The following is a 13,161-nucleotide window of genomic DNA, read 5'->3' on the forward strand; positions in this document are numbered from 1 at the left end:
ACATTAGCTAAGCAGCTAGAGCGTGTCCAAAGAGCGGCTCCCTTTGGAATCAGCGGAGCGCTAAGTCCCAAGCAGGGGCATTCTGAGATTCTCCGTCGGTTCGATTGCATCCCTGACTACTTGGACCACTGCACTGCGGAACCGTCCCCTAGAGGCTTCTTCTCTACACATGTACCTACGAGGGATATGTGGGTAGGTAGAAATCAATGGAGGAAAAGTGCAGTCAGCTTTTTCACGGATGGATCGAAGCTTAGGGGAAAGGTGGGAGGGGGAGTTTTCTGCAGAAAGCTTTCTATCAATACCAGCTTTAGGCTACCTGACCACTGTAGTGTCTTCCAAGCAGAGGTCGCTGCGATCAAAGTAGCAGTGGACCCACTGCTTCTTATGGTGAACTCTTTTAGAGAGGTATGTATTCACTCCGACAGCAGGGCGGCAATACTGGCATTGGAATCGATGACGGTACGCTCTGTGCTAGTTAAGGAGTATCTTAGATCCTTATCAATAGCTTCCAGCTATTTTGCAATCCGACTAGTGTGGGTACCCGGTCACCGCGGGATCGCTGGTAACTGCATAGCAGACAAGCTTGCAAGGGAGGGTACCCTAGCTACATTGACGTCGGAATGGGAGTGCATTGGTAGTCCATGGTCCACTTGTGCAGTAGCGAGGTCCTTTTGGCCCTCTGTGGAGCGTAAGCGGTCCTTTCAACTGCTTTCTCTGGGCAAGGTCCATCTCAGCGCAATCATAGGGGTACTTACTGGATATTGTCCAATGGGTACCCATGCGGTTAGACTTGGGATCGTGGCAGATGCTAGTTGCCAAAGCTGTATGGAGGAAGGCGAGATGGAATCATCTAAGCATTTCCTACTGCACTGTCCAGCTTTTGCCAGACTGAGGTTGAAACACCTCCGAAAGCCCTTTTTCGACGATCCTAGCGAATTGGCTAGAATCGATATTACCAGTCTTAAGAAATTTGTAACGGATTCCAAGCGGTTTGCTGAATCTTAAAGGTCTTTGATCCACGGGGAGTTTTATTGGTACCACAATGGACAGCGCCAGGCTGTCTAAGTGACATCTTTCTGTCTTGCAGAGATCTGCCTACAAACCTAACCTAACCTAACCAATAAAATAACGAAAGTCATTATATATGGTATATGAAGACTGAGGGCAAGTTTTCCAGAAGTGAAGCCACAAATGATATATAGTATTTGTGCAAAGTTTTATTATACTATCTTCATCGGTTCCTTATGTATACACTATAAAGTGAAGGAATGAGAAGGAATTCAAAATTGAGTTATAGGGGAAGTATTCGTTGTTGCAAACCGATTTTATCCGTGGAATCAGGGTGTCAAGGAAATATTATATACCGAATTTCATTGAAATCGGTCGAGTAGTTCCTGAGATATGGTTTTTGACCAATAAGTGGTGGATGCCACTTATTTTTGTAAAAAAATTGAGTGTAGTTTATATCTGCCATTTCTCCTGTAAAATTGAATGTTTCTGACGTTTTTCGTTAATGAGTTAACGCACTTTTAGTAATTTTCAACCTAACCTTTGTATGGAAGATGGTTATTATCCGATTTCAACTATTTTCATGATGTATGGTGGGGTACTTAAGGGAACCGACAGCAGAAAGTTTGGTTTAAATAGCTTTACTGGTTTTTTCTAAATTTTACTTTTATAACTTTATTTATGGCTTAGTTATGACACTTTATTGGTTTTTGGTTTTCGCCATTTTGTGGGCGTGGCAATGGTCTGATTTCGCCCATTCAATACCAACCTCCTCAGGGTGCCAAGGAATATGTGTACCAAGTTTCGTCAAGATATCTAATTTTTACTCAATCCGTCGCACGGACAGATGGACATCCGGATTTCAACTCGTCTCGTCAACATAATCATTTTTATATACATAACCTTATATCGAAAAATATAATATATATATTTTATTTCTGGGTGACACAAACAACCGTTATGTGAACAAAACTATAATACTCTCTTTAGCAACTTTTGTTGCGAAAGATTCACTTTTTTAATGAATTAACAGATTTCTCAAGAAGCTGTCTAAATGCATAAACTTGGCGTCTGTCAGCATAAAATTTTAATTCGCATTAACATTTCTTAAGGCGCATTAATTTTGCTCTTCTGTCACTGCTATTACGAACGAAGTTGGTTGCTTTTAAAAATTTAAAACTACACCGCTACACTTGCTGCTGAAAGAACTACCGATCAAGAAATTTCAAACAGCTGAAACAGTTGCTGCAGCATGATTTCAATAATTATGGATTATGTGTATGTGATTGGCGTTGCAACCGTTTAGCCGGTTATAGCCGAATCGACGATAGTGCGCCACCTGTCTCTCTCCTTCGCAGTTCGGCGCCAGTTGGAGATCCCAAGTGTAACCAGGTCGCTCTCCACCTGGTCCCTCCAACGGAGTGGAGGCCTTCCCCTTCCTCGGCTTCCTCCGGCGGGTACTGCATCGAACACTTTCAGGGCTGGAGTGTTTTCGTCCATTCGGACAACATGACCTAGCCAGCGTAGCCGCTGTCTTTTTATTCGCTGAACTATGTCAATGTCGTCGTATAACTCGTACAGCTCATCGTTCCATCGTCTGCGGTATTCGCCGTTGCCAATGTTCTGAGGACCATAAATCTTGCGCAAAATTTTCCTCTCGAAAACTCCTAGTGTCGTCTCATCTGATGTTGACATCGTCCAAGCTTCTGCACCGTAAAGCAGGACGGGAATGATAAGCGACTTGTAGAGCTTGATTTTGGTTCGTCGAGAGAGGACTTTACTGTTCAATTGCCTACTCAGTCCAAAGTAGCACCTGTTGGCAAGAGTTATTCTGCGCTGGATTTCGAGGCTGACATTGTTCGTGTTGTTGATGCTGGCTCCCAGGTATACGAAATTATCTACGACCTCGAAGTTATGACTGTCAACAGTGACGTGGGAGCCAAGACGCGAATGCGCCGACTGTTTGTTTGATGACAGGAGATATTTCGTCTTGTCCTCATTCACCTCCAGACCCATTCGCTTCGCCTCCTTATCCATGCGGGAAAAAGCAGAACAAACGGCGCGGTTGTTGCTTCCGATGATATCAATATCATCGGCGTACGCCAGGAGCTGTACACTCTTGTAGAAGATTGTACCTTCTCGGTTTAGCTCTGCAGCTCTTATAATTTTTTCCAGCATCAGGTTTTTTCCAGCTCACGATAGTGAGTCACCTTGTCTGAAACCTCGTTTGGTATCGAACGGCTCGGAGAGGTCCTTCCCAATCATGACGGAGCTTTTGGTGTTGCTCAACGTCAATTTACACAGCCGTATTAGTTTTGCGGGGATACCAAATTCAGACATCGCGGCGTAAAGGCAACTCCTTTTCGTGCTGTCGAAAGCAGCTTTAAAATCGACAAAAAGGTGGTGTGTGTCGATCCTCTTTTCTCGGGTCTTTTCCAAGATTTGGCGCATGGTGAATATCTGGTCAGTTGTCGATTTTCCAGGTCTAAAGCCACACTGATAAGGTCCAATCAGTTTGTTGACGGTGGGCTTTACTCTTTCACACAATACGCTCGATAGAACCTTGTATGCGATATTTAGGAGGCTGATCCCACGGTAATTGGCGCAGATTGTGGGATCTCCCTTTTTATGGATTGGGCAGAGCACACTGAGATTCCAATCGTCAGGCATGCTTTCTTCCGACCATATTCTGCAAAGAAGCTGATGCATGCACCTTATCAGTTCTTCGCCGCCGTATTTGAATAGTTCTGCCGGTAATCTATCGGCCCCCGCTGCTTTGTTGTTCTTCAAGCGGGTAATTGCTATTCGGGTAATTGCCATGAAGAAAGGTCGGGTAATGGAACATCTGTTCCATCGTCATCGATTGGGGGATCGGGTTCGCCATCTCCTGGTGTTGTACTCTCACTGCCATTCAGCAGGTCGGAGAAGTGTTCCCTCCATAATCCCAGTATGCCCTGGACATCGGTAGATTACCACCTTGGTCTTTACATGAGGATGCTCCGGTCTTGAAACCTTCGTTAAGTCGCTTCATTTTTTCATAAAATTTTCGAGCATTCCCTCTGTCTGCCAGCTTCTCAAGCTCTTCGTACTCACGCATTTCGGCCTCTTTCTTTTTTTGTCTGCAAATGCGTCTCGCTTCCCTCTTCAGCTCTCGGTATCTATCCCATCCCGCACGTGTTGTGGTCGTTTGCAATGTTGCGAGGTATGCAGTCTGTTTTCTCTCCGCTGCGAGACGGCACTCCTCATCGTACCAGCTTGTTTTTTGTCGTTGCCGAAAACCAATTGTTTCGGCTGCAGCGGTACGCAGTGAGTTTGAGATGCCGTTATATAGTATATATAATAAATCTTTTCAAAGAATATAATGTTATGAATTGCTATTAAAGCATTTAATGGTGTCGCGTGTATAAAAATAATAAGATAAACATAACATAAACATAAACATAAGAATTACCGCTTGATATTAAAATCCATGTAGGCCAAATTGTATTAAATGCAATTCACATGTCTTTGTATACATTAGTAATTGTAATTATAGAAGTCAACCAAATAAATGTTTATTTATGAATTCGTTTGGATCGCAACTCGCTGTTGGAAAATAAAGCTGAAAATCTATATACAGAGGTTGTCAAAATTATTTATACATCGAACGTTTCTTACAAATTCCGCAGAGAAAGCTTTTTCTTGTTGCCATGAAACAAAATCATATGGTGTGGGAAACCTTTATTCATTTCTAAGCGAACAAAGTTAGTTTGGTGAAAATATAATATAATAGCTGGACATTTGACAGAGAAATTGGCAAAGAACTGATGTCTCGCAGTAGTCAAAAGTTTATACACAAATTTTTTTGTATCAAAATTATTTACACACGGCGATTTAGCCTTTATGCTTGGATTTGGTTTGAGCAAGAGTAGTAATTGCATTCATAACAAAGTAACTCAGCCTTAAAATATAAAAATTAGTAAATAAAATGCCGAAAACAAAGGAATTATCGATTATAACTAGATTGGAGACTGTTTCTAAGTTTAAGACTGGGGATTCGGCTTCGGAGTTAGTTAAGATTTATAGAATTTGATGGAATACTTTTTATAATGTTCTATCCAGGGCAATTTAAAGATAACTGGGCGTAAACATGTGATAACTCAAAGGGGATGCAGAAGATTAGTGGGAACTGTCATACAAAATCACACAATTAGTTCTGCATCGAATCAGCTTATTGCATGAACAGTCAATGATACTACACTGCTGAGGACATTAAAAAAGTTAACCTGAATACCAGACGTTTGGCGAAAATTGGTCAATATTTCCGAAAATAAAAAAGCGATATGCCAGTCATTTGCCTTAAATTAGATCCTGGAGCCTGTCGTGAACAGATAATGATGAATGTTGGTTCCAGGGCTTATTTAGCAAACGCTTTATGCATTACCCACGTGAAAATAAGAAATATGCAGTTTAGGCGCTAAACAGAGTCGGAGGTGACATTATGATTTTTTGGGGAAGTTTTCCTTACTTAAGTTCTGGAGATATAGTACTAATTTAGGGACTCTAAATCATCCGGATATATCAGAATTCACATGGCCATGCCATTGTAGTGGTAAGTCGGCCTTTTCAACTACTGACTACATTTTACAACAGGACAATGCTCAATTTCATAAAGGATCGTTACAAGCAAAACTTTTAAGTGAAGCAAATCAAGTTGACCTCCGGAAAGCCCCGACCTAAACTTTATTGAAAATGTTTGGGGTTTCGTTAAATATCAGAGGAGAATTGATATAATAACCGAAAACGCCGAAATTTCCGACATTTGGTATAAATTAACAGTTAACTTAGCGCAAAATTGGATTGAATCAATTCGAAACAGATAACAGGCTGTTATTGATGCCAAAAGCGATGTAACCCATTATAAGTTTATCACCTTAGGATAGTAACTTAGACTAAACATTAAAATTAAAAAAAAAAAATATTATTAAAAAATAACAGGATAATAGTGTTCAAGTTGTGTGTAAATACTTTTGACTACTTCGGATCTGTAGTTCATTTCCTTATATCTTCGCCATTTTCTAGCTATTCTTGCCAAAATGACTTCATTCTCTCAGGAATTGATCAAGGTTTATAACAACATAGCAAACAGCAAAAGCTTTTTCTGTGAAATTTGTAAAAGACGTTTGATGTGTAAATACCTACCTTTTTTATAGTAGGGGGAAGCATCGAAAGCCGAAGTGCGGAACTTTAATCCGCTAAACCTAACCTACTCCCAGCACAAAACACTCCCACGGAACCACCGGATTAAGTATTACTTCATGGGAGTGTCAAGACAATTTAAGTCTCCTCTATAGCGCGGACTGACTGACGCCTAGCCTGTTGTATATGTCTCAATTCTGTCATTATTATAGCTGCCGCTTCGCTAACAGCTTTCCAATTATCAGAGGACTGACACATAAGTGCAGTCAAATTTTCCACCGTCAAGTTACCACCCATGGTTGTTATCAAATTTTCCCTTATCTCTAAAAAGCGAGGGCAATAGAAAAATACGTGCTCAGAGTCTTCTACGGACTCTGCACACACCGGACAGTACGGACTAACGTCATTACGGAATTTGTATAGGTAACTTCTGAAGCACCCGTGACCACTTAACATTTGGGTCAGGTGGAAATCAAGGTCACCAAGCTTTCTATAAATCCACGAGTGGATGTCTGGTATTAGTCTGTGTGTCCACCGTCCTTTAGTTGAGGCTTCCCACCGTTGCTGCCCCTTCAAGATGCTCGTTTTCCTCTCGTCTAACTCTTTATTCTCTGAGGGGGGCGCTGCTACCATATGCTCTCCCTGGATGTCAATAGGCGGCATGCTGGCCAACACTTCAGCAGCATCGCTAGATATGGTTCGGAAAGCACTTATTACTCTTATTGCCGACAGTCTATGTATTGCGTTTATTGGTCTCGCATACGCTTTAACATCTAACGCCTGAATCCATATTGGCGCCGCATACAAAATTACAGAGCTCATAGCCTTTGCAATTAAAAATCTTCGGCCGTAACGCACGCAGCCCTTATTCGCCATCATTCTTGATAAGGCGTTATAAATTTTGTTTGCTTTGTTCGACGAGTACGCCAAGTGCTCCTTGAATTTTAACCTTGAGTCTAATATTACCCCCAGGTACTTCAGCTGTGGCTGTGAGATAATCTCACACTCCCCAATAGTGACTGTTCATCTTTCCTCAATTTTCCTTGTGCTTATGAACAACACTACAGTTTTATGCTCTGCTAGTTCCAGACTCATGGAAGAAAACCATTGGCGTAAACCGTTGATGCATTCATTGCATTTTCTCTTGAGGTCATCGAGGTGCTTGGCCACTGCTCTTTGGTTGTTGTATTCTTAGTACCCCGTCATACATCAAGTTCCATAAGAGGGGGCCTAAGACCGATCCTTGCGGTACTCCACTCGAAATAAAATAGCTCTTCGTGCCTTCGTCCGTGTCAAATATTAGTTTTCTGTTTTTAAAATAACTTATTATTATGTTAATGAGGTATTGGGGGACGCGCATTACATATAAGATGTTGATAATGTTTGCCCATTTTGCGGAGTTGAACGCGTTTTTAACATCCAGGGTAATAAGTGCGCAGTATTTTTTTGTACCACCTTTCCATCTTTTTCACTGACTGCATCTTTTGCAGTGACAACGACTTCCTTTAGTGCGTCAATAGTGGAGCTGCGTTTTATGAAGCCGTATTGTCTCTCAGATAATCCGCCGGCTTCCTGGATCGCAACTTCCAAGCGGTTTCGTATAATGTTTTCGTATACTTTACCCATTGTGTCGAGCATACACAAGGGTCGATACGATGAAGGTTCCTTCGGTGGTTTCCTTTGTTTCCAGGGGTCGGGGAACACTCCTTCTTTTATGCATGCATTGTACATATTAGTGAACAGGGTGGGTTTCAAAGTTATAGCTTCCTTTAGGGCTCTGTTTGGTATACCATCTATTCCAGGCGCTTTGTTGTTTTTAATTTTTTTTTTTACTATGGCCATTAGTTCTTCTTCCGTAACTAATAGCGGTGACTACCTACCTCTGTATGTATGTATGTATGTATGTATGTATGTATGTATATGTACCTCCGACTGCAACAAGTTTCTTCCACATCTAAAGAAATAGTCTAACTACACTTGCCGTGTAATGTACCGCCTGCTGGTAGCAAACTTGAATCAAACACTTGAAAAACTTTAAATGTAACAACAAATCACTGCAATATTTATTTATACTAATATAATTTGGTGAACAAACTTAATTTTTATTTCTAACGCATATTTTGCATGCATATATTTTTAATTTTCATATACATATGTATCTCAATTCTTATTGCATAGCCACACAACGGAAAACAAAATATCCATACATTTGCTATTGGAAAATATTAATTATATAATTGTTAAATTATTTATAATAAATGTGTATAATAAAAAATATACGGCTTGTGATTTGTTACAATATTTATGGTTACAAATACAATATGCAGTTATTTCTGCAGTAGTGATGAGCGATATTTCACTACCGGTGATTTTTTCACTGTGATTGAAAAATCACATATAGCAACTGTGATCAATTTTTGTAAATATCAGTGATTTACAATCGCAATTGCAGTTCAGTAATTTGAGTTCGATCACAGTAGCTATAGAGAAGTTCAGTGTTTTTGTTCGAACACAGTACATATACGAGTTCAGTAATTCTAATTCGATCACTGTAACAGTAGCAGTTCAGTGATTCTAATTCGATCACTGTAGCAATAGCAGTTCAGTGATTCTAATTCGATCACTGTAGCAATACCAGTTCGAAAGTATCAGTCACTGTTCAGTAACAATATCTGTTCGAAAGTAACAATCACTGTTCAGTAACAATATCAATTCGAAAGTAGCAATCACTGTTTAGTAATAATATCAGTTCGAAAGTAGCAATCACTGTTCAGTAACAATATCAGTTCGAAAGTAGCAATCACTGTTCGGTAACAATATCTGTTCGAAAGTAGCAATCACCGTTCAGTACCAATATCAGTTTAGTGATCACAGTAAGAATTTTAGTTGTGATTTCGATAATTTTGGATACGGTGATTACAAAAGCAGTTAAATGTACCCAAAATTTATTAATTAGTTAATAGTGAATACAAAAGCAGGTAAATTTTGGATATTGTTAAAATTAATAAAAATGTATATGTATAAAATTAAAAAAAAAATGGAGTACAAATTCTCATAAATTCATTTTTTTTTGTTGTGATCGCAATAGCAATAAAAAATCACAGTGATTTAAAAGTAGCAATCATTGAAATCACAGTGATTCAAAAATAGCAATATCGCTCATCACTACTTGTCAGCATAATGCGCTGTAGCTTCACTTTTAGTGGGCGCGTAAACCATTCCGGCGAAATCCTTGCTCATACGAGCCATTGGTTCCATTGTCTGCTTAATTGACACTTGTTTAAAAAAATTCAGCAGCCGACCACAATATGTATAAAAATTTAATTTAAAAATAATTTAATTATTATTTAACATAATGCATACTTGGACTGTATGATACTGCGTGACAGGCGGTGACTCTGTTACAACTTGCAATGCAATCAAGAATGATAGAAGACAAGATTACGACAGGCGTTTACAGTTAGTTATTTTGAGTTTTGAGTTCCTGTTGAGTGACAAGTTTCACGACCACGAACACGCGAGCAAAACAAAATTGCACTGTGGTACAAAACAATAAAACCAAAACAAAGAGCTGAAGTCAAGGCTAGTGCTTAATTATTATTTAAAATTCTAAGTGAAAAATATTAACTTGAAAAAGAAGTCCGCAATGGCGGAATTAAACAACAATAGTACAAAAAAGTTGGCAAAATGGCGAACTTTTTGTAACAAAACATATAATTTTAATTATAAATATGCATTATTATTTTGGATCATTTTATAAATGAAGATTTTAAGAATTACGTTCATTGTGATATTTTATCTGCACATTATTCAATTTGGTTCACTATATTTCACATTTCCGTTTTCCATTTGACATTTCTTCTGTTGCCTCTTCCCATTCGTTGTTCGTGAACGCTCAGCCTGTCGTAATCTTGTCTTCTATCATTCTTGAATGCAATACAGCCTTTTGCTTATTAACATTGGCTGCAACTCTTTCATATAGCCTTTACGCACAGCCAAATTAATTGAATATATTTAGTTTATAATTGAGACAAGAGTTTTGTCTTTCGCTCTGCCGAAAAACGATCAGCTGTTATACATTTTTGTTTTTGCTGTACATGAGCAGTTGGTAAGCTCAACAGCGGATCTGCTTTTTTATCAATAATACGATTTTTTTTTTGTGTGGTAAATCGATCTTATTCACCGCTTTACCGGTTAATTATTCAATTAACTGCTGTGCGAAAAAGCTATTAGCTGTGTAAACGGACCGTTGATATTTATACAAAAAACACAACATTAGAATTTTAACAATTTTCATCCATTTTATTCAGCATGGATCTACTGGAACTTCAAAAGAGTTGGCAATATTTATACTACATATGTGTATTCTGTTATGGCACACGTATCAAAAAATGTGTTTCGTATACTGTATAGTTAGCCAAGTTTTTGCTGGTAAAGCGCGTCTGAACACAAAAAATTAGCAGAAAGAAGCGGAATTTGCAACAACAACTGTTCAATACGAATTTGTTTCAATTTCATTTGTTTTAATAGTTTCGATTTGTTGCAATAACCTTGTGTTGTTCATTTAAAAATAATGATTGCACAAATTGTGTTTGGTCCGTAAGATTATATGGCTGTTGTTTTCTTGCTGATTTCTGCGAGTTTTCCGTTTCTTTATTCTTTCTTTGTCTTGCGCTCTGCTATAGTAATTGATACATTTTCTCACGCTTCTTCGGCATGATAGCTGATACTAGCATTTAAGAAACACACCTAAAATATTATTTTTTTAGTAATGGGAAGAAGTATTTAAATGAGCGCCAATTTCATTGATAATTTGCGTATTTCATCAATTTGGCGCTATCATTTTACATAACATAGAATATTTTTTAATACATATGTATGTATATGAAAGTTTTAGCGTTTTAATTACCTTTCAATTTCATTGTTTGTTTTAACAACATTATTCGCTCCAAAAAAATTGTGCTAATCATATTTAAAGTGCATACACCTGGTACTCTCTATAGGATATACGTTGGAATGAGTTAGTCTTACATTCCCCAAGTTATAATTATGCATCGTTTAGTTTCAAGTCCATATCTTTAGGAATACTAGCTGTCTTCGAATTACCATTTCTCTGTACGTTAATTTGAGGTTAAAAAGTTTAATTTAAAAACTTACATATAAAAACAAGTACAAAGTTATCCCGTTTAATTAGCGCATAGCTGCTTAAAAAATGGCTCAAAGTACAAATTATTGTCAAAACGTACAACACAAATATTTGTTTTTATCGTTTTTAACTTGAAAAGAAATTTAATTGTTTAAAACAGTTTGGACTTTGTAGGACTTTTATTTATTATAAAATGTGTTGCTGCAATTCGGAGAAATCACACTGAGATTCGTGACATGTTTTAACTAAGCAAAATCAAACTCACATATGTACTATACATACTAAATATAGTATAAACTCAACATGTCATGTCAATAGTATATATGTATATGGATGTATTTAATATACTCTGTGCATTTCATATAACTATATTTCATTACAAGTACATGCATATTAAGCTTGGTTATAACACAAGTAACATACAGTGGTAGTCACAAAAGTATTTACACAACGAGGGTTTTTACAAAGTCAACAGAAATAGCCTTTTATTTTTTGTTGTTGTAAATCTTGATATATGCTTAAGCCACTGCGGTACATTTGATAAAGATAGCGTTACATTTGACAGCAAACTAAGCTAATAAACTGGCAATTAGCGGTAGTCAAAGTACAATTTCAACTTCATTATCCGGTCCTTACCCAATGATATTTTTGAAATTTTTCAGCTCCGTTCATTTCTCCCGAGGAAAGTGTGGTCAAGACGAAGTCATTGGAGAAAAGCGCAGCTTGCATTTTCACGAATAGCTCGATAAGTGGGGCGAAGGTTAGAGTTAGTTTCAGGTTACCAGAATATATGTAGATAGCAGAGCGGAAATTTTTGGTTCGCTAAATGTGTGATCCAAGCTAGTAAGGAGTGTAGGTAATTAACGTTAGCGTCGAACTTTTTTACTATCAGACTCGTATTGGTGCCAGCTCACAGCGGCTTCGCTGGGAACTGCAGAGCGGATGAGGTCACAAGAAGAGGCACCCGTCTTAGTGTTTGATCATGCTCTAGCACTGCAAAAATGGACCTCTTGCAAGCTTGGTAAACTCTCGTTAAAAACTAAAACCTGCTCGGTTGCGAGTTTCTTTTGTCCCAAAGAAGTTCAATAGTGGGACACTGCGAAATGTACATACAAGCGATAAGGCTAGGAATCCTGCCGGACGCAAACTGCCATAAGTATTTGGAGGAAGGCGAGGAAGAAACAACAAGTTATTTCCTTCTACACTGCCCAGCGTTCGCGAGACTAAGGTCGGAACATCTCGGCAGCTATTGTAAAATCCAGTCAATAAAATTCAGGGCATGTAAATTGTAGTATACCCGGATTGATTTAGGGCCCATAAATTAATTTTCAAAAATTACTTACTAAGTACAAATAAAACGAATTAAGCTAATCTTTTCCAAGAAGCAGCATGTCAGCTACGACTCTGTTTCGTGGCTGAATTGCAGCTTTCTATTGCTTACGCGGCAAATAAATACCCGAGAACGAACAAGCAGCCTAATCTATCACATTATACCAAAATTGCACAGGTTTCATGATGTAATCTAACACAAATGAGAAGCGTTTGACTATATGCAAAAAGGAGCTTTAACATAACCTAACTCAGCCCTAACTTTCTGTGGCATGTGCAAAGCACGTTCGTTTTGTAAATACTTTTGACTGCCACTGTATGTATTTCGCATAAATACAAATATGTATGCCATTATGCAATTTGTTTGTTCGGCTTCGTTCGAATTTTTTTGTTAATTATTCATTAATAATTAATACATAAGCATATACGTACACATGTATGTATGAACGCTTTGGTATTTGCAATTACGAATGCGTATATACATATAATGTTTTTTATAT

The 13,161-nt window shown here is 38.3% G+C and overlaps 1 protein-coding gene across 11 annotated transcripts in view; it reads right to left on the reverse strand.

Moving 5' to 3' along the window:
* LOC105219319 (synaptotagmin-7) overlaps window positions 1–13,161 on the reverse strand; it is a 70,798-nt gene continuing 57,637 nt past the window's right edge. For 8 of the 11 annotated variants that reach the window (XR_003752998.2, XM_054235584.1, XM_054235590.1 and 5 more), the window contains one exon: window positions 1–13,161. This exon is cut by the window's right edge. The gene's annotated coding sequence lies outside the window, so the exon portion shown is untranslated. The other 3 variants (XR_008472178.1, XR_008472179.1, XR_008472177.1) reach the window with 3 other exon arrangements.

The sequence above is a fragment of the Zeugodacus cucurbitae genome, chromosome X, assembly GCF_028554725.1.
Source record: "Zeugodacus cucurbitae isolate PBARC_wt_2022May chromosome X, idZeuCucr1.2, whole genome shotgun sequence".
Lineage (NCBI taxonomy): Eukaryota > Metazoa > Arthropoda > Insecta > Diptera > Tephritidae > Zeugodacus > Zeugodacus cucurbitae.